Source organism: Ursus arctos, unplaced genomic scaffold (assembly GCF_023065955.2).
Source record: "Ursus arctos isolate Adak ecotype North America unplaced genomic scaffold, UrsArc2.0 scaffold_20, whole genome shotgun sequence".
NCBI classification, from domain to species: domain Eukaryota; kingdom Metazoa; phylum Chordata; class Mammalia; order Carnivora; family Ursidae; genus Ursus; species Ursus arctos.
In genome coordinates, this window is record NW_026622875.1 from 56,133,352 (window position 1) to 56,153,927 (window position 20,576).

Sequence of the window (20,576 nt, forward strand, 5' to 3'; positions counted from 1 at the left end):
AGGCAAGTCAATGGGACTGGGAAGGTGACTATTTGCCAAGTTCAGTATTGTCTTCAGTGATCACGTCAGCAGGGAGATGAGGAGAAGGTACTTCCTGAGCCAGAAGCATTGATAGGCCTTGGCTATGTGGTGAAAGAAAATACCCTCTAACTGATGCAACAACAGATCTGAGTGAAGCAGATTAAGGTCACCAAAAGTAAATCAAAACAAAATTGCAGTGGGGATGGGAGTGAGGGAGGGACTCCTGACAGTAAGCTTTTGCAAGCTATATGAAAACACCTTCATATCGTAGGGTGAATATTTCTGAAAAATGAAACCATAAGTTATTTTTGCATAATTTATTGTAGTATAATATTCATAACATCAAATTTACCATTTTATCAGCTGTACAGACCAGTTTCATTAAGTATGCTCCCACTGTTGTACAAACGTCACCACTATCTATTTTCAGGATTTTTTCATCTCAAACAGAAGCTCACTTTTTTTTGTTTTCTCCAGTTACATCTAGATATTTTTTTAAAATTTAATTTACTGAAGCGTAATTGACATTTAATGCTACATTGGTTTTCGACGTATGACATATTCATTCAACCACTCTGTAGACTATGTGTGCTCACCACAAGTGAAGCTCCCTTCTGTCACCTTACAGCACTATAACAATATCATTGGCTGTATTCTCCACGCTGTAGCTTTCATCCCCGTGACTCATTCATTCCGTAGCTGGAAGCCTGTGCCTCCCACTCCCCTTCACCCATCTTGCCCATTCCCCCAACCCCCTTTCTTCTGGCAATCATCAGTTTGTTCTCTGTATTTATGGGTTTGTTTCTGCTTTATGTGTTTATTTGCTCATTTGCTTTGTTTTTTAGATTCCACATATAAGTGAATCATATAGTATTTGTCTTTCTCTGTCTGACTTACTTCACCTAGCATAATACCCTCTAGGTCCATCCATGTTGTTGCAAATGGCAAGATTGCATTCTTTTTATGGCCGAGTAACATTCCATTGTGTGTGGAATATTATGTGTTTAATATAACATGGAATATTGTCATATCTTCCTTTTTTAAAAGATCTTATTTATTTGAGAGAGAGAGAGCATGAGCAGGGGTAGGGGCAGAGGCAGAGGGAGGAGCAGGCTCCCTGCTGAGCAGGGAGCTCGATGTGGGGCTCCATCCCAGGACCCTGGGATCATGACCTGAGCCGAAGGCAGATGCTTAGCCGACTGAGGCTCCCAGGGGCCCTTGTCATATCTTCCTTACCCATTCACTTATTGACAGACACTTAAGTTGCTTCCATATCATGACTATTATAAATAATGCTGCAATAAACATGGGGGTGCATATATCTTTTTGAATTAGTGCTTTTGTTTTATTTGGGTAAATACCCAATAGTGGAATTGCTGGGTTGTGTGGTCTTTCTTTCTTTCTTTCTTTCTTTCTTTCTTTTTTAACTTTAAACAAATTTTTGTTACACAGAGGTTGTCACATACTTGGGTATTTCTGTACTTTTCTTCCCCCTCTACTTTGTACACAATTATTCTTACTCTCCACAAAATGGCTGCTTCTGAGCTTCTCATCTGGTGATAGCAAGCACTAAAATCCTGATTTTAACAGAATAGTAGTAAAAATGCCTCAGTGATTTAAGTTGAAAGCAGTACATTGGTACATGGTTCTTGTACTCAGATACCAGGAATGTATAAATATCTTTTTATTCAAAAGTACAAAATACATTATCTGTAGGCATGGACAATAACAGCAGCAAACGTTATATGTTGTCAGCTATAACTGATGGTTACGGTGATTTTCTTAAACATCAGCCAGGCTTTTCTTCAGTCATTTCCTTCAACTGACTTCTCTGAAATTATTGTTGGGGAGCTCTGCCTTAAGCTTCCTCTCACAGTTCGTTAGTAATGGTTCAGCACTATTCTAGGAATTAGAATATGCCACTGCCCATACCACATTCCATTCCAGGGTCCTTCTCTTCTTTGGGAATTCTGGTGAGTACAACTTCCACAGTAGTTAATAGAGAGGCCACTCCAGCAGCATCCAAGAAAGCACTTCTTACAACATTAGTTGGATTTCTTCCATTATATTCACACAATCTTCAAGCATAGCACCATAACCAACTTCTGAGGAAATTTGGCATAATTTTCTCAACTGTGATCCTTCTACAGCCTGCATTCTTAGCAGTGGTCACTGCAGATGTTTTGAGTGTTCACCTAACAATTTCTATACCGAGTTTTTGACCTCCATTAGCTGGAGTTATTGAGTCCAAGTCTGGAATACACACTGAAGCAGGGCACAACCCCCTCCCAGAACAATGCCTTCTTCCGTAGCAGCTCATGTAGCATTGAGGGCATCTGTAACTCTCTTTCTTTTCATTCACATCAACACCACTTGTTCCAGCAACCTTCAGCAGAGCTACTCCTTCTGAGAGTTTTGCCACGTATTTATTCAATTTTTCCTTTTCATATTCACTAGTTGTGACATCTAACTGCTCTGTGATTTCTTGAGTACATTTTTCAATTTGAGCCTTGTCATCTTTCCTTTCAAGAGCATGGCATCATCTCTGGTCACAAAGACCTCTCCAACTTTTCCTAAGTCATGAAGCTGAACATCTGCAAGATTTAGTCAATCCTTCTCCAAACACTGCACCACCAGTAGCAATAGCCATGTCTTTAAGCTGGTTCTTTCTATTGTTGCCAAAACCTGGAGCTTTGCTACAATCTGAACACTAACTTTTAGCCTATTCAAAACCAGTGTGCTTACAGCTTCTCCATCAACATCTTTAGCAGTTATGACTGAGGACTTACACTGAGCATAGGCAATTGCAAGAGCAGGTATAATGGATAGGACACTAGACATTGTCTTTTCACTCAGGAGAACATGGGTATCTTGGAATCCATATTTCTGACTTTTTGATGTATTAATGAAGTATGGAGAAATATAACCTCAATCAAACATCATGTCTTCGATAATTTCTAATTCATCATTTAGTGTTTTTCTATCCTTTACTGTGATGACGCCCTCTCTTCCAACCATTTTCATTGTTTCAGAAATTACATTGCCAATTTCTTTGTCTCCATTTGCAGAAATTGTAGCAACCTGAGCAATTTCTTCAGGGGTTGTCATAGTTTTAGACTACTTCTTGGGTTCAGCAATTGCAGCATCAACAGCTACCATTTCCACAGGACTAGCACACTTGCTGATCTTCTTGAAGCCCTCCTTGGCAATGGAGCATGCTAGTACAGTAGCAGTAGTCATGCCACCCCCAGTCTCTTCATTTGTATTATTGGCAACATCTTGAACAAGTTTAGCACCGATATTTTTATCTTCATCTTTTAAGTCAGTGAACTTTGCAATGGTCACACCATCTTTTGTTACTTTAGGAATCCCAATTCTGTTCGATAATCACTGTTCATCCCTTTGGCCCCATAGTAACGGCTACAGCTGGCTAAAAGGCTAAAGGTCAGAACTTTGGCTAAAAGGTCTGCACTTTGATGCATTAAGGCTCAAATTTTGGCATGAGCCCAAGTGAGATAAGGAGCCAGTGCCCTGGACACTGTCCTAATTTGGCAGAAGACTGTGGGCAGTAAAAGCAATTCTGTGGGGCAGCAGCAGGGCGTGCTGGTGGTGAGACAGGGAATAGGAGGTGAATGAGGGATAGAATGCATGGTATATATGGTTAGAATTATATTGGCTTTTCTATTTTTAATTATTTGAGGTACTCCCATACTGTTTTCCACCGTAGCTGCACCAATTTACATTCCCACCAACAGAGCATGAGGATTCCTTTCTCTCCACATCCTCATCAACACTTGTTATTTCTTTTGGATACTAGTCATTCTGACAGGTGTAAGGGGATACCCCATTGTAGTTTTGATTTGCATTTCCCTAATGATTACTGATGTTGCACATCTTTTCATATGTCTGTTGGCCATCTATATGACCTCTTTGGAAAAATGTCTCTGTTCAGGTTCTCTGTTCATTTTTAGTCAGATTATTTGTGTGTTTTTTTGGTGTTGAGTTACATAAGTTCTTTATATATTTTGGATATTAACCCCTTATCAGATAAATCACTTGCAAATCTCTTTTCCCATTCTGTAGGTTGCTTTTTCGCTTCATTGATGGTTTTCTTTACTGTGCAATATCTTATTATTTTGGCATGCTCCCAATAGTTTATTTTTGAAGGGCAAATCTCTTACCCCTTAAACAATAATTCCCTATTCCTTCCTCTCTCCAGCCCATAGTAACCTTTATTATACTTTCTGTCTCTGTTAATTTGTCTATTCTAGTTATCTCATATAAATGTAATATATTTTCCCTTTTGACTCTGACTTTAAGGCTGAGTAATATTTCATTTATGTATATACCATATTTTGTTTATCATGCATCATATGATGCACATTTGAGTTTTTCCATCTTTTGGCTGTTGTGAATAATGCTGATATAAACTGGCATACAAGTATCTGTTTGAGTTCCTTCCTTCAATTCTTTGGGGTATACACCTATATACTTAGAGGTATACACCTATATCGTGTGGTAAACCTATGTTTAACATTTTGAGGAACCACCAAAATATTTTCCACAGAAGCTGTACCATTTTACATCCCCACCAGCAATGCATAGGGTCCAATTTTTCCATATCCTAAAAAACCACTTGTTATTTCCTTTTTTTGTTTGTTTATAATAGGTGTGTTCATTTATAATAGGTGTGAAGTGGTATGTCATTATGATTCTGATTTCCATTTCTCTAGTAACTAAGGATGTTGAACATCTTTTTATGTGCTTATTGGTCATTTGTATGTCTTTTTTTTTCTTTCAAGGATTTTATTTATTTATTTGAGAGACAGTGAGTGAGAGAGAGGGAGAGAGCACAAGTTGGGGCAGGGGGAGAGGCAGAGGGAGAAGCAGACTCCCCACTGAGCAGGGGGCCCAATGTGGGGCTCAATCTCAGGACCTTGAGACCATGACCTGAGCAGAAGGCAGACGCTTAACGAACTGAGCCACTCAGGCACCCCTGTATGTCTTCCTTAAAGAAATGTCTATTTAAGTCCTTTACCAATTTCTGAATTGGGTCATTTGTTTTTATGTTGTTGAGTTGTAGGAGTTCTTTATATAATCCCTTATCACATATATGATTTACAAATATATGCTTCTACTCCGTAGGTTGTCTTTCCACTCTCTTGATAGTGTCCTATAATGAGCAAAAGTTTTTAATTTTGGTTAATTTACCTATCTTTCTTTTGTTACCTATGCTTTTGGTGTTATAAACAAAAAATCATTGTCAAATCCAATGTTATGAAACCATATGCTTTTTATTAGAAAAAATGACTTTTAGAATCTTATCAATTGCCAACAACAACAACAATAACAAACTTTAAAATATGCATGAATGTTCCAATTTTGTGATATAGGAAGGTTGAAATTTAAGAATGGAAAAAAGATATATCATTCAAGTATTAATTTTTTAAAAGGCAAGAGTAGCTATATTAATAACAGACAAAATGAACTTCAGAGCAAAGAAAATTACTGGAGACAAAGAGAGACATTATGTGACAACAAAAAGATCAAGCTACAGGAAGACACAACAATCCTATATGTGTATGCACCAAACCACAGGGTCTCAAAATATATGAAATAAAAGTTGATAGAGTTTAAAGGAGAAATAGACAAATCTGCAATTATAGTTGGAGACTTCAATATCCCTTTCTCAGTAATGGATAGAATTACTAGACAGAAATTCATTAGAGACATAGAAGAATTTAACAACATCATCAACCTGTGGGATCTAATTGACATTTATAGAACACTCCACTCAACAATAGCAGAATACACATTTTTTCAAAAGCCCATAGAACATTCACCAAGTTAGGCCATATCTTGGTTCATAATATGAACTTCAACAAACTTAAAAAAATGGAATCATACAGAGTTTATTCTCTGGCCATAATAGAAACAAATAGAAATCAATAACAGGAAGAAAAGGGAAAAATCTCCAAACACTTGGAAATTAAACAGCATGCTTCTAAATAAGTCATGGATCAGAGGAATTCTCAAAAAAAAATTAATATCATAGAACTAAAAGAGAATGAAAATACAACATGTCAGACATTGTGAGACATAGTTAAAGCAATACCAAGAGGGAAATTAATAGCAGTAAATGCTTGAGGAACCACCAAAACATTTTCCACAGAAGCTGCACCCAATAGGAAAGGTTTCAAACCAATAATGTAATTTCCTATCTCAGAAAGCTAGAAAATTAAAGTGAAATAAATTCAAAGCAAGTATAAGGAAAGGAAAAATTAAGATAGGAATAAAAATGAAAATAAAATTGAAAATAAGAACACAATTGAGAAAGATCAATGAAACAGAAAGTTGATTCTTCAACAAAATCAATAAAATTGATAACCTCAAGCAAAACCAACAAAAATTTAAATGGAGAAGATACAAATCACCTATATCATGAATGAAATTAGGTATATCACTATAAATATCACAGTCATTTAAAAAAAGAAGAGAATACTATGAACACCTTCATGCTCAATTTTCCAGAAGAAATTTGAGAGCTTAGAAAAAATGAATCAAGTTTCTGAAAACCAAAAACTGCCAAAATGCAGCCAAGATCATCTGAGTTGTCATATAACCATTAAAGAAATTAAATTCATCAACAAAAACTTATTTAAAAACTTCCAGGCCCAAATGGTTTCACTAAAGAATTCTACAAAATATTGAAAGAAGAATTAACACCAATTTTGTACAATCTCTTCTAAAAAATAGAAGAGAAAAGAGCAATTCTCAATTCATTTTATGAGGCTAATACCAAAAACCAAACAAAGGCAGTACAAAAAAAGAAAAGTTTATGTCAATATCTCACATGAACTTAGATGCAAAAATATTCAACAAAATGTTAGCAAACTGAATTTCAGTATGTATAAAAAGAATTAAGCATCATGATCAAGTGGGATTTATTCCACATGTGCAAATCTGGTACAGCATTCTAAAACCAATCAGTGATATCAATTCATCATATTATATAATCATATCAATTGGTGCAGAAAAGGCATTTGACATAATCCAATACACATTAATTATGAAAACTCTAAGAAAGTTAGGAATAGAGGAGAATTACCTCAACTTGATAAAAAGCCTCTGCAAAACCTTACAGCTAATAACACACCTAAAGATGGAAGACTGAACGCTTTCCTCCTAACAGCAGGAATAAAACAAGGATTCTGTTCTCACCACTCTAATCCAATAGAGCGCTAGACATTCTAGCCATTGAAATAAAAGAAGAAAGAAGAAGAAGAAGAAGAAGGAGAAGGAGAAGGAGAAGGAGAAGAAGAAGAAGAAGAAGAAGAAGAAGAAGACACACAGATTGGAAAGGAAGAAATAAAACTGGCCCTCCTTGCAAATAACATGATTGTTTATATAGAAAATTCCTAGACCACCAAAAAATTGCTGGAACTGATACAGGAATTCAGCAAAGTTGCAGGATGTAAAATCAATGCACAGAAGTCAGTGGTATTTCTATATACTAACAATGAGACAGAAGAAAGAAAATCAATGAATTGATCCCATTTACAATTGTACCAAAACCCATAAGATACCTAGGAATAAACCTAACCAAAGAAGTAAAGGATCTGTACTCTGAAAACTAAAGAACACTTACGAAAGAAATTGAGGAACACAAAGAAATGGAAAAACATTCCATGCTCATAGATTAGAAGAACAAATATCGTTAACATGTCTATGCTACCCAAAGCAATCTACACATTCAATGCAATCCCTATCAAAATACCATCAACTTATTTCACAGAGCTGGAACAAACAATCTTAAAATTTGTATGGAACCAGATAAGACCCCACATAGCCAAAGGAATGTTGAAAAAGGAAACCAAAGCTGGAGGCTTCACAATTCCAGACCTCAAGCTCTATTACAAAGCTGTAATCATCAAGACAATATGGTACTGTCACAAAAACAGACTCACTGGCACAAAAACAGATCAATGGAACAGAATAGAGAACCCAGAAATAGACCCTCAACTCTATGGTCAACTAATCTTCGACAAAGCAGGAAAGAATATTCAATGGAAAAAGACAGTCTCTTCAACAAATGGTGTTGGGAAAATTGGACAGCCACATGCCGAAGAATGAAACTGGACCATTTCTTTGACACCATACACAAAAATAGACTCAAAATGGATGAAAGACATAAATGTGAGACAGGAATCCATCAAAATCCTAGAGGAGAACACAGGCAACAACCTCTTCAACCTGGGCTGCAGCAACTTCTTGCTAGACACGTCTCCAAAGGCAAGGGAAACAAAGGCAATGAACTATTGGGACTTCATCAAGATAAAAAGCTTTTGCACAGCAAAGGAAACAGTCAACAAAACTAAAAGGCAGTACATATGGAATGGGAGAAGGTATTTGCAAATGACATATCTGATAAGGGGCTAGTCTAAAAATCTATTATGAACCTATCAAACTCAACACCCAAAAAACAAATTATCCAGCTAAAAAATGGACTGAAGACATTAATGGACAATTTTCCAAAGATATCCAGATGGCTAACAGACACATGAAAAGATATTCAACATCACACAGCATCAGGGAAATACAAATTAAAACTATGATGAGATACTACTTCACACCTGTCAGATTGGCTAAAATCAACAACACAGTAAACAACAGATATTGGTGAGGATAGAGAGAAAGGGGAACCCTTTTACACTGTTGCTGGGAATGCAACTTGTGCAGCCACTCTGGAAAACACCATTGTACGTTCTTCAAAAAGCTAAAAATAGTACCAGTACTATGATCCAGCCATTGCAATACTAGGTATTTACCCAAAGGATACAAGAATACTGATTCAAAGGACTCCAATGTTTATAGCAGCATTATCAAAAATAGCCAAATCATGGAAAGAGTCCAAATGTCCATTGACTGATGAATGGATAAATGTGATATATATATATATGTATATATATATATATATATAATGGAATATTACTCAGCTATCAAAAAGAATGTAATCTTGCCATTTGCAAGGGTGTGAATGGAGCTGGAGTGTATTATGCTAAGCAAAATAAGTCAGTCAGAGAAAGACAAATACCGTATGATATTACTCTTGTGGAATTTAAGAAAGAAAACAGATGAACGTAGTGGAAGAGGAAAAAAAGAGAGAGAGGCAAACCATAAGAGATTCTTAATGGTAGTGTAGAAACTGGGGGTTCAACTGAGGGTTGATGGAGAGAAGGTGGGTAGGGGATGGCCTAAATGCGTGATGGGTATATAGGAGGGCACTTGTTGTGATGAGCACTGGGTGTTATATGTAAGTGATGAATCACTAAATTCACCTGAAACCAATATTCCACTATATGTTAATTAGCTAGAAATTAAATAAAAACTTGAAACAAAAATAAATAAATAAATAAATAACAAAAAAATTTAAATGGAGGAGAGATAAAGCCTTTCCCAGATTAATAAAACTGAAAGAATTCATCACTAGGTAAGTTGAAATAACAGAATGCTAAACAACAACATGAAAGCATATGAAAATATAAATTTCATTGGTAAAGATAAATATATGCAAAAATATAGAGTAATGTGATAATGATGGTGCGTAAGTCACTTTTAATCTTAGTATGGAAGTTAAAAGACAAAAGCCTTAAGCACAACTATAACCACAAAAATTTATAAATGAATATACAATGAAAAATAAATAAATTCTGATATAAGTAAAATAAAGGAGGGATTAGTAAAAGCATCAGTTTTTAATGCAGTTGAATTTAAGTTGTTATTAGCTTAAATAGGCTGGTATAATAAGAAATTTTATTCAGTCCTCATGGCAATTGCCATTAATTCCCCTAGGAAAAACCTAGGGGAATTAAAAAAATTAAGAGGAAAGAATCAAAGTATGTCACTACAAAACAACAACAACAACAACAACACACACACAAAAAACAAAAGACAAAAACCCTAAACATATGTCAAATCACAAAGAGAGCAAGAAAGGAAGAGAGGAACAATGGATTACAAAACAGACCAAAAAAAGAACAAAATGACAATAATAAGTCTCTACCTATAAATAATTGTGTTAAGTGTAAATGGATTAAACTCACTAATCAAAAGATATAGAATGGCTGAATGGATAAAACACAAAATCCAACTATATGCTGTTTATAAAAGATTTGCCTTAGATTTGAGGGCATACATAGGCTGAAAGTGAAGTTATGGAAAACAATATTCTGTGCAAATGATAACCAAAAGAGAGCAAGGGTGTCTATACTTAGATAGGAAAAGACTTTATGTCAAAAACTGTCATAAGAGACAAGGAAGTTCATTACATAATGATACAAGGATAAATTCTACAGGAATATATAACAATTATAAGTATATATGCACCCAACATTAGAGCACTTTAAATATATAAATCAAATATTGGCAGATCCGAAGGAATAATTAGACAACAATATAACAATGTTAGGAAACTTAAATTTCTCACTTTCTTTTTTTTTTTTTTTAAAGATTTTATTTATTTATTTGACAGAGAGAGAGACAGCCAGTGAGAGAGGGAACACAAGCAGGGGGAGTGGGAGAGGAAGAAGCAGGCTCATAGCAGAGGAGCCTGATGTGGGGCTCGAACCCAGAACGCTGGGATCACGCCCTGAGCCGAAGGCAGACGCTTAACCGCTGTGCCACCCAGGCGCCCCAAATTTCTCACTTTCAATAATGAGTAAGTTATCCAGACAGAAAATCAATAAGGAAACAGCGACTTGGTCAAAATATAGACCAAATGAATGTAACGTCTATCTACTAAACATTCTTCCCAATAGCAGCAGAATATACATTCATTTCAAGTGCACATAGAACATTCTCCAGGATAGGTCACATGGTAGGCCATAAAAGAAGTCTTAACAAATTTAAGAAAATTGAAATCACTAAGTACTGTTTCTGACACAATGGAATAAAACTAGAAATCAATAACAAACACACACACATATACACACACACGTATATATACAAACACGTATATAAATACAATGGTTTTTATATACATATATGTGTATGTATGTAGGTTATGTATGTATACATAGACAGATGACTATATGTATGTGTGTGTACACACATAATGGAATATTATTCAGCCTTAAAGAAGGAAACCCTGGCATTTGTGACAATATGGATGAACCTGAAAAACATTAGGCTGAATGAGATAAGCCAGACACAGAATGACAAATACCACCTGGCACCACTTACCGAATCAAACTCATAGAAGTGGAGCATGTAATGATAGTTGTTAGGGTCCGGAGGGAGAGGGAAATGGGGAGGTATTGGTCAAAGGATATAAAGTCTCACTTCTGCAAGATGAATAAGTCCTAGAGACCTACTGTACAGAATATCACCTATAGTTAACAATAGTGCATTTTATACTTAAAATTTTGCCAAGAGGGTAGATTCGATGTTCAGCGTTTTTATCGCCCATGATAAAAATAATAAAGAGGGTAGGAGGAAACTTTTGGAGGTGATGGATATATTTATGGCACAGGTTGTGATGATAGTTTCACAAATATATACTTATCTTCAAACTTATTAAGTTATGTACATTAAATATGTCCCATTTTATATGTCGATCATACCTCAATAAAGTGTTTTTTAAAAAAACTCTCAAAGTTCAAAAGTAAAAGTCAAAACAACCTCTATTTAGAAAATGGGCAAAATATGTGAAGAAACATTTCACAAAAAGGGTATAAAAATGGCAAATCAGCACATGGAAAGATATTCAATATCATTAGCCATCAAGGAAATAAAAATTAAAACCACAATGAGATATTGCTATACTTATCAAAATCACGAAATAAAAGATAGTGACAAGACCAAATGCTGTGGAGGAGAGGAGAAACTGGATGTAAAATGGTCCAGGCACTTCGGGAAAGAGAATGGCAGAAAACTAAAAATACGCTTACTATACGACCCAGCAATTGCCCTCTTTAGGCATTTATTCCAGAGAAATGAAAAGTTACATTCACACAAAAACCTGTACACGAATGTTCATAGCAGCCTTATTTGTAACAGCCAAAATCAAGAAACAACCCAGATGTCCTTCAACCAGTGAATGGTGAGACAAACTATTTACATAGTATGGCACCACAGCTAGCAACAAAAGGAATGAACTATTGATACACACAAGGACTTGGATGAACTTCAAAGGAATTTTGCTGAGTGAGTAAAGCCAGTCCAGGGCTGCCTGGGTGGCTGGGACGATTAAATGAATGACTTCAGCTCAGGTCATGATGATCCCAGGGTCCTGGGATTGAGACCCAGGTAGGGCTCCTAGCTCAGCAGGGAGGGTGCTTCTCCCTCTCCCTCTCTCTCTGCCCCTCCCACCTGCTCATGCTCTCTCTTTCTCTCAAATAAACTCTTTTTAAAAAACAAAAAACAAAAAAAAAATTAAAGCCTGTTTGAAGAGACATTACTTTATAATTCCATTCATATAACATTCTTGAAATGACAAAATTATAGAAAAACAGGTTAACGGTAGTCAGCCCGCCCCTCTCCCCCCACCAAGTATGTGGGGGTTATAAAAGGCAACAAGAGGAATTCTGTGGTGATGGAACAGTTCTGTATCTTGAGGGTGGTGATGGATACCTACAGATTTGATAAAATTCTATAGAACTAAATACACACGCACAAATGAGTACAAGTGAAACTGGGGAAATCTAAATAATATTGTTGGATCAATGTCAATACCCTGGTTGCGATATTGCACTACAGTGTGGGGAACTGTTACCATTAATGCAAAACTGAGTAAAGGGTGGACAAGATCTCTCTGCATTGTTTCTGAACAATTATGTGAACCTACGACCATCTCAACATACTTTAATATTATTTTAAACGTGCGTCTCTGCAGCAGCACCCACTATTAGGGTTATTATTATTATTATTATTTTTACGTACAATCCTTTTAAAATGCATTGTCCAAGGCCAGAAAGCTATTTCATAAATTTTAAGAAACCACCTAGCTCATAGTGACACTCCCTCACCTTGCTGCCAGCTAGGTGATGTGCGCTGCATAGTGTTGGAATTAGGAGCTCCCGTGGCCTCGCAGTGCTCAGGTGTGTGTGTGTGTGTGTGTGTGTGTGTGTGTGTGTGTAGGTGGACACTGGTATGAACGTGAGACAGAAAGGAGACAGCTATGCCTCTGTTACTGTCAAGGAAGGTGGCCGGCTGATGAAGGTAATGCTGAAAGCCAGGGAAGGGTTTAAGAAGGGTGCTGGCGCCTCAGGAACGCCCTCCTGCTGCACCCTCTGGGAGGCCGTGGGCGGCGGCTGAGCAGCGGGCGGCAGTGACTGAACCCCACCGTCCACAGGAAAAGGTGAGCGCGGGACGGGGGCGGGAGGTGCGGCCTCTGCGCAGCGGCCCGCAGGCTTGCTGAGCAGCCTGGCTCGCAGTGGCGGCGCCTGGTCTTTGGATGCTGCCGCGGAGACGCCAAGGAGACTCTGAACGCCAGGAGCTCAGCGTTGAGGCCGGGGAGGGTGGGGCCGCCCGGAAATCCCGGTGGCGCCAGCTGGGTAGCGTCTGCAGGCCGGGGGCGCGCACACGAGGGGCACGTGGGTGTGGATGAACCGGTGCCGCGGGGCCTCCTGCTTGCAGCGCCACCGCGGCCGGGTGTCCGCTCTAGAGGAACGGCGGGTGGGGTGCCTGCCCCACACAGGCGGCATCCGCAACCCCAGCCCCGCACCCTGCGGGCAGGCAAGGGGTGGGGACAGCACCCAGGCCCCGCGCCTGGAGGCGCTGTCCGCACGGGTCTCCTCTCCGGTGCCTGGGCCCCCTCTCGACTCCGGTGCGGAAAGCCCGGCGGCTTTGTCCGGGGATGGCCAAGGGTGCGGGCGGAGGACCAAGGGGCTTCCAAACCCAGGCGTGGGGGAAAGACTGGGATGGACAGAGATCAGTGGGAGTGCCGCGGAGCTTCGAGGGAACTGCACCCGTAGCCGAGCTCCGGAGACTGGCGCCGGGGACTGGCGGGGCCGGCGGGTTCCACGTGGGTGGACACCGAGCTGGGGGCATTGGCGCGGTCGCAGGTCGCCGTCGTGTGCGCTCCCTTAGGCCGGCACACGAACGCAGGCACACGGTCCGGGCTTCCACCTGCCCCTGGCTGGGTTGGCGCCGGGAGCGCGCGGTGTTGGGAAGGCGGCCCTGCGGGGAGAGGGGGTGGTACGCGACTGTGGTGTGGCTGCGGGGGAGGAGGTGGGAGGCACTGGAAGGCTGTGGCCCCGCTGCCGCAGCAGCCCCGCAGTGGGCGCCCCGCTCAGAGGAGGCAGCGGGGGGCGGCGAGGCGCGCGCCGGTCGCACTGCGGTCCTTGCCCGCGTTAACGTGTTCTCAGGATGAAAGGGAAAGGAAGAAGGTCCATTTAAAGGAGCAAGGGCGGGCAGAGACTTTTGCTGGTTCCAACCCTCGCGGAGGGCTTTGGTCGCGGGGACGTGGGAGTTGCAGGGCAATGCCAAGTGTCATAATGCGGGAAGATGACCGCGAGTGCAGCGGCGCCTCCACTTGGGTTGAGCTCCCCAAGAGCGCAGCCGGAGAGCGGGCGATCCTTTAAATTGGGCATTTCCCGTAGTGATCCTAAACCTAGTATTAACCTCTTCCCAACTTCTACCCGCCCCCCCCCCACTCAAACGCCTCCAAATTCCTAGTAGTCTTTTAAGCGATCAGGTCAGTTCTACCAGCTTCATGTTATGTTTAAAAAAAAAAAAAAAGACAAAATTTTCACTTCGTTCACCTCTCCGACCCCAAGTCCCCACAAGGTAGCTTTTCACAGTCCTAAGACGTGGTTACTCCAAACCCACCGCAAGTTGCTCCGCTTTTGCTCCGCAAACCCCGGACGGTGCCACCGGAGGACGCTGAAGGCAAAGTCTCGGCTGCCGCCCGGGTTTAGGAAGCGGCGGCTGCCCGGCGCCCTCGAGACTGCCACGAGCGGAGTGTGGACAAGCTTCGCGTCCTCCTCCCAAGGCAGGCGGGTCGGCCCTGCACCGACACTCGGTGGGTGCCTCTGTTTCCCTCTCGGGTAGCGGGCATTTTCTCAACAGAGCGTGACCCGGTAGACGACGCACTCGAAATCCCAAGAACCCTCCTGCTCGTGTGCAGTGTCTTCCTCCCAACACTTCAACGCTTGCCTGCGGCCGGCGCTGTGTGTGCGCCTGGACACCCCCGCGCCTCCGTCCTCAGCTCCCCACTCCCCACCTCCAAGCAGCTGAAGGAGGGCTTTTCAGAGTTACCCCAGGGCAGCAGCTACATCGAGGCCATCCCCCTCGTTCTGCTTCTCAAGGGCAGAGCCCATGAGAGTCCGAGGCACCTGTGCCCCACACCTCCCCCCACGTGGGGCGACCCGCGTGTGTGTGTGTGTGTGTGTGTGAGAGAGAGAGAGAGAGAGAGAGAGAGACCCATCTAACACACAGTAATTCCCGGAAGACAAAGCATTGGACTGTCCAAAGATGGTCCAGAGGGAAGAAAAAATCTCCTCGAGGTGAAAAGTGAAAAAAAAAAAAATCTCGAGGCACTGACTCAGTGCTCGCCGCCCGCCTCGGCTTCTGGAGCGTCTGCATCGCGGAGAAGGGATTGTAACTGAATCTCCTCCAGATCCGCTCGGCAATTACCTCCTCAGGCAGTGCCGCAACAAGTGGCCGCGCGGTCTACCCCGGACTACACCCTCCTGGTCCCCAGTCCTTGCTGGAGTGGCTGACTGGCGTGTGTGCGAGGGGTGAGGGGGAAGCTATTTTTAATTGTGAAAATTCTGTCTGAGTCCTGTGTGCTGGTATTCTCTTGTCACAATCAACCCCCATTTTTAACGCGGCGGCACCATCAAGATTAACACCTGGAAATGGAAAACTTACCCACTTTCCTATTAAAGAGGTGCTGTTTTTTTTTTTTTTTTTTTTAACCGAGCATTTTTCCTCCCGATGGATTTAACACTTTACTGATAAGACTTCACCAACCTTTGCGGTCTGGAGTAGTTGGAGGCGGGGACCTAGGGGGTACACGTCGTTTCTTTTTATATCTGAGGCTTCTCCCCCTCCCCCCACCCAGTTGACATTGGTCAGATTCTCAGCTTCCTCAGAGGTTCTCTATATAGCGTTTGTGCCAGAAGCTTTACCGCTAAATCGCCTTTTCGGGTAAACCTGCTCGATACTTGTCCCGCGCCCAGCGAAACCCAGGTACCAATGGGTCAAGGTCCCCTGACTTCCATACTGAGAGCCACATTCCGGTTGGAAAGGCCCTCAGCGTTGCCCGGCTGATCGAAGTAGACAACTGGGGCTAGAGCATCCAGGAACCTGGGGCCTCCGTCTTCCTCCCCGAGGTCCCCTTGACTCAGCTGAGTTCCGCGGCGACCTCGCCCGCATCCCCGCCCAAACCGAGTACGAAACTACCTTGGACAAAAGTTTAAAAGAATCCAGTGTAGAAGCCGACTTTTCCTTTAAATCTGGTTATAATAAATAATCATATAAGTATACCCACATAGCCACCCAAGTGGAGAGCAGATGCCCAGATTTGCGGTCCCCACGTGTTGCTGGAGCTGGCGCAGACGCGTCCGCGGGCACAGTGGTGAACGTGACACCGCATTTTCTCCGAATTCCTGCCTTCTAGGGTGGTGCAGGGCCACGGGGAGGTGGGGGAAGAGGCTGCGGAATCCATCCGTTCTGAGGAACCACAACTGGGGCGGGGGGTGGTCTCCTAGGTCCAATTCTTCCACGTGAGGAAAGCAATGCTCGTTATGGATGATTAATAGCCGGGCTTTCCACGACCAGGAGGCGCGTCCCTGCCGGCACCACTAGCTTAGTAGTTTTAATTTGACCTTTATCATCAGCAACATGCTCCCGGAGGCTGGGAACAGGATTCGCACCCCGATGGCTGCCCTTTCCCTCCTCCACCCAGCTTCCAGGGGAGCGTTGGAAACTTGCAGCTCCCGCGGCGCCCCCTCCTTCTCCGGAGGGGCAGGTTCTCTGCGACCTAACCCCGGAGCTGTCAGACATCCCCGGGCGTGGTCGGGGCTCTCCCGGGCCTCGGAGTTGGGCGGGGTCTGCAGGGCATCGTCTTGGGTTATCTCTGGCACAATGTGCGGGTGTGCAAAGAGAAAAACAAAACAAAACAAAAACCAAAAACACACTCCTAAAGTGCCACTAGCATCTATGGAGTGGCAGTGGTCTACACCGAGTGCCTGTGCCTGGAGATGTGGGGGGAGGGTACTGCGGCCAAGGGCAGGGCAGGAGGACAGTGAAGGCCCGCTGGCCGCCCGGGAGCCCTTCCTCTTCGGGTTCAGAGGCCGGGAGCACCCCGAGCTGTGGCTAAAGGGGCTGGTAGGCTCTCCTGCACCCCATGAGCTCCCCCGCCTTCGCTGTGTCCCCCGGCTTTTCCAGGAGGAAGATGGGGTGCCCAGCGGGGGTGGGGCGCGCCGGGCCGCGGGGCCGGGCTGTCACGTGCCCCCCTCCCCCGCCACTGCGGCGGGAGTTCCAATCAGAGCGCGCCAGGGGGCTCCTCCTGGGCAGGAACCACCCGGCTCGGCGGCGGAGGGTGGGCCGCCGTCACCTGACCGCCCGCCCCCGCCCCCCGCGAGTAAGGGGCGGTGGTAGCGTCTGCTCGGTTACAAATGGCCCCTCCCGCCCCGCTCGCCCGCTCGCTTGGGCTCGGCGCGGACCCGCCCGGGCGCGCTCCTCCCGCCGGCTCCCGGCGTCCCGCCGCCCAGCCCGGAGCCGGCCAGCGGTCCCCGCCACCCTTGTGGGAGCTGCCGACACCCAGTGCGGAGGCTTGCCGGCGGAGGTCGCTACGGGAGGCTAGACCGCGGTGGCGCGCGGCTCTCCTACCGGCAGGTGAGTGTGCAGTACGGGCGTGGGATGCTGCGGGTCAGTGCGGGGGGACTTGCGGGTCCTCGGATGCAGACGCGGATCCATGCGATGCGCAGGTTAAGTTTGCAGAGCGAGTCCGAGGTTTCTCTCCATCTGGCCTCCTCTTGCTGCTCCAGCGGTTGGGGTCTCCTGCAAAAGCCTGGATTTGGGGGAAGGGCCTTGGGAAATTCTTGTCTTGAGATACTTGACAAAGGTTGAAAAGACACATCAGGTGGAGCGTGTAGCTGCAGCTGACGGGGGTGGGGGGGTTAGACAGGTGCGTTCGAGTTTGCCTGCTTGTGTGTGGGGGGGTGCTCCTAGGAAGAGGAGCCAGAGATAATGCGAAGTCTGGGCGGTGGGTCATTTCATCCCCAGAAGCCACTTACATCCTACAGAGGGAAATTGCGCTCCTCTGAGGTGGTCACTGGAGAGATGATAGGGCAGCAAACATTGCCTCTCCCCAGCCCACACCGGATTTCTGATATGCCCCTATAGTAGCAGGAGTGCAGGTGCTTATAAAGACTGTGTGAGGTTTTAAGGCACCCAGAAAATATTCCTTTTACATTTTAACTTCTTGGCAGAAATTAGTATTAAAAGTGCTGAATCATGCAAAAAGATGTGAAAAACAACGTACTTCATTTTTTTGGTAAAGTTTTTCAAAGCGACTAACACCTGCATTTCTGGATGAATGCTTTAAATTTAAGGTGTAGGCACTGGGTACTTAAAAATCACATTTTGAGACTGTGCCCTTGGCTTTATGAGTATCAGCTGCTTTTCTTTCTTTAGTGTGAGTTGTATCCATTCATTATCTCCTACCACCCTCCCCCCTCAAAAAAAAAAAAAAAAGCCAAGACATTTTTTTTTTTTTTTTTTTGGTGTGTCCGTGATTGTGAAAGGAGTAGAGGAAACAGTCCTCGGAAATAGAAAACATCCTCCTTTGATGAGTGCAATGATGGCCAATTTGATTTGTCATATGGCACTGAAGGGAATGTCAAGCTGATAACATGCAGACTGGAGAGAAAAAGACACAGGAGTTGCCCAAGGAGGGAGAAATGAGCTCTAATCCAATTGTGCTCATCAGTAAAAGAGCTGAAGGAGAGTGCTTCCACATTGGAGCCTGAATCTTTGGTGGAGATGGAAGGGTGTAGTTTTTGATGCGAGTTCTGAGTTCAGACACCAAGTAGCATAAAGATGTTTTTTTAAAAGATCAGTCAGGATTAGTAAAATGGGTGTGTCCAAAGACAGCCCTTGTCCATTTACTCTGGGCTGCACTGGCTGAACTGCTCAGTGGCCTGCTGACTCATAAGGGAACCAGAATGGCTTAGCAGGCTTGGATTTTACTTGTAGACTCTAAAAGAACTACACCTGCAACCACCGACCCCCCAAACCACCACCCCATAATAATAATAAAAGAAAGAAAGCTCCAGCAGAGGCATCAATAAACAGAGAAGCTCATCTCCTCTTCCCTTCTCTTCTTCAGGGAGGTTTTCCCTATTCCTTGACTTGTCACCTTCATTTCAATACCTGTCATCCATGCTTGTGCACAGAATATTTGGTTTGACACAAAGATTTTAATCTAAATCTTAACATGAGAAATAGTGGCACTCCTAAACATGATTATTTCAAAGGTATTTGTGAAGGATACTGAAAAACATGAATATGAACGATTAATTGAGTTTTCTTTGCAGCACAGACTCCCTTAACATTGCATGCAAGACTAGGGAGCCCCACCCTGTTTCTGAGCATCTGCATGAAAGGCCAGGAAAGGAATTCGAGAATTGCAGTGGTGCAGAGAGAGGCAGTTCTAGGCTTGGGTATTACATTTACTTAAATGATCACTAAAATTGTGGAGGGTGGATAGCCTTTAATCGTAGGTAGGTCTTGAAAACCACAGTGTTACTCGGTTTTACCTGACAGCTTGTTAAATATCTATTTAACTTTCACAGATTGATTTTGATAGAAAAGCGGTATGAAGTGAGAGCTGCTTCCAAATTTTAAGATCCTGAGGCTAAAAGACGTGATAGGAAGGACAAATATCCAAGCATATAGTAAAGCCAAAAAGAGTTATTTTTGCTCTGGTATTTTTAATACAATTTATTTATTAAAGTAAGTTTTTTAGAAAGAGGGGGCTCATTTTCAGGCAATAAACCTGCTTGCAAAATAGACAAGCACCTGGCATCTCAGAACAGACATGCATAATTGGAGGAAGAAACAGGTGAATGAGCTTACCTTCTACTGCTTGGTCCTTCAATCAGAACCCAGTCATGTCACGTCAGATTAGGAGAAGGCAAGCCATTTCTGCAACAACGCAAGGAGATTTCAAATCTTTTTTCAAATCTATGGGAAAGAAAATGTTTTGAGTTGCTCTGAAGAAAGAGGCAGTCTTCATAAATTCACAAATCATTATGATCATAGCCATACTTACCCGCATTGTCTACTGCAGACAACGGGTCTGACCATGACGAAGAGAGATACCAAGACTTTTTTCTTTCCTTTTTTTTTAAAAAAAAAACAAAATTCAAAAGGATGCCTGCTTGATGTTGCCATCCATTTATTAAGACAAGTAAATTATTTAAAGAAGACAAAAGTGATACTCCCCCCTTCATGGCTAGAGTGAATTAATGCACTACTGAGTCTGGAAGCGGAGACCAGTTAGCAGTATCTTAACAGTTATTTCTGATTAACGTGAGACTTCA

The 20,576-nt window shown here is 42.9% G+C and overlaps 1 pseudogene; it reads right to left on the reverse strand.

Annotated features, from left to right (window-relative positions):
* Positions 1–1,930: 1,930 nt before the first annotated feature.
* LOC113253714 (60 kDa heat shock protein, mitochondrial-like) lies at positions 1,931–20,311 on the reverse strand (annotated as a pseudogene).
* Positions 20,312–20,576: the final 265 nt, after the last annotated feature.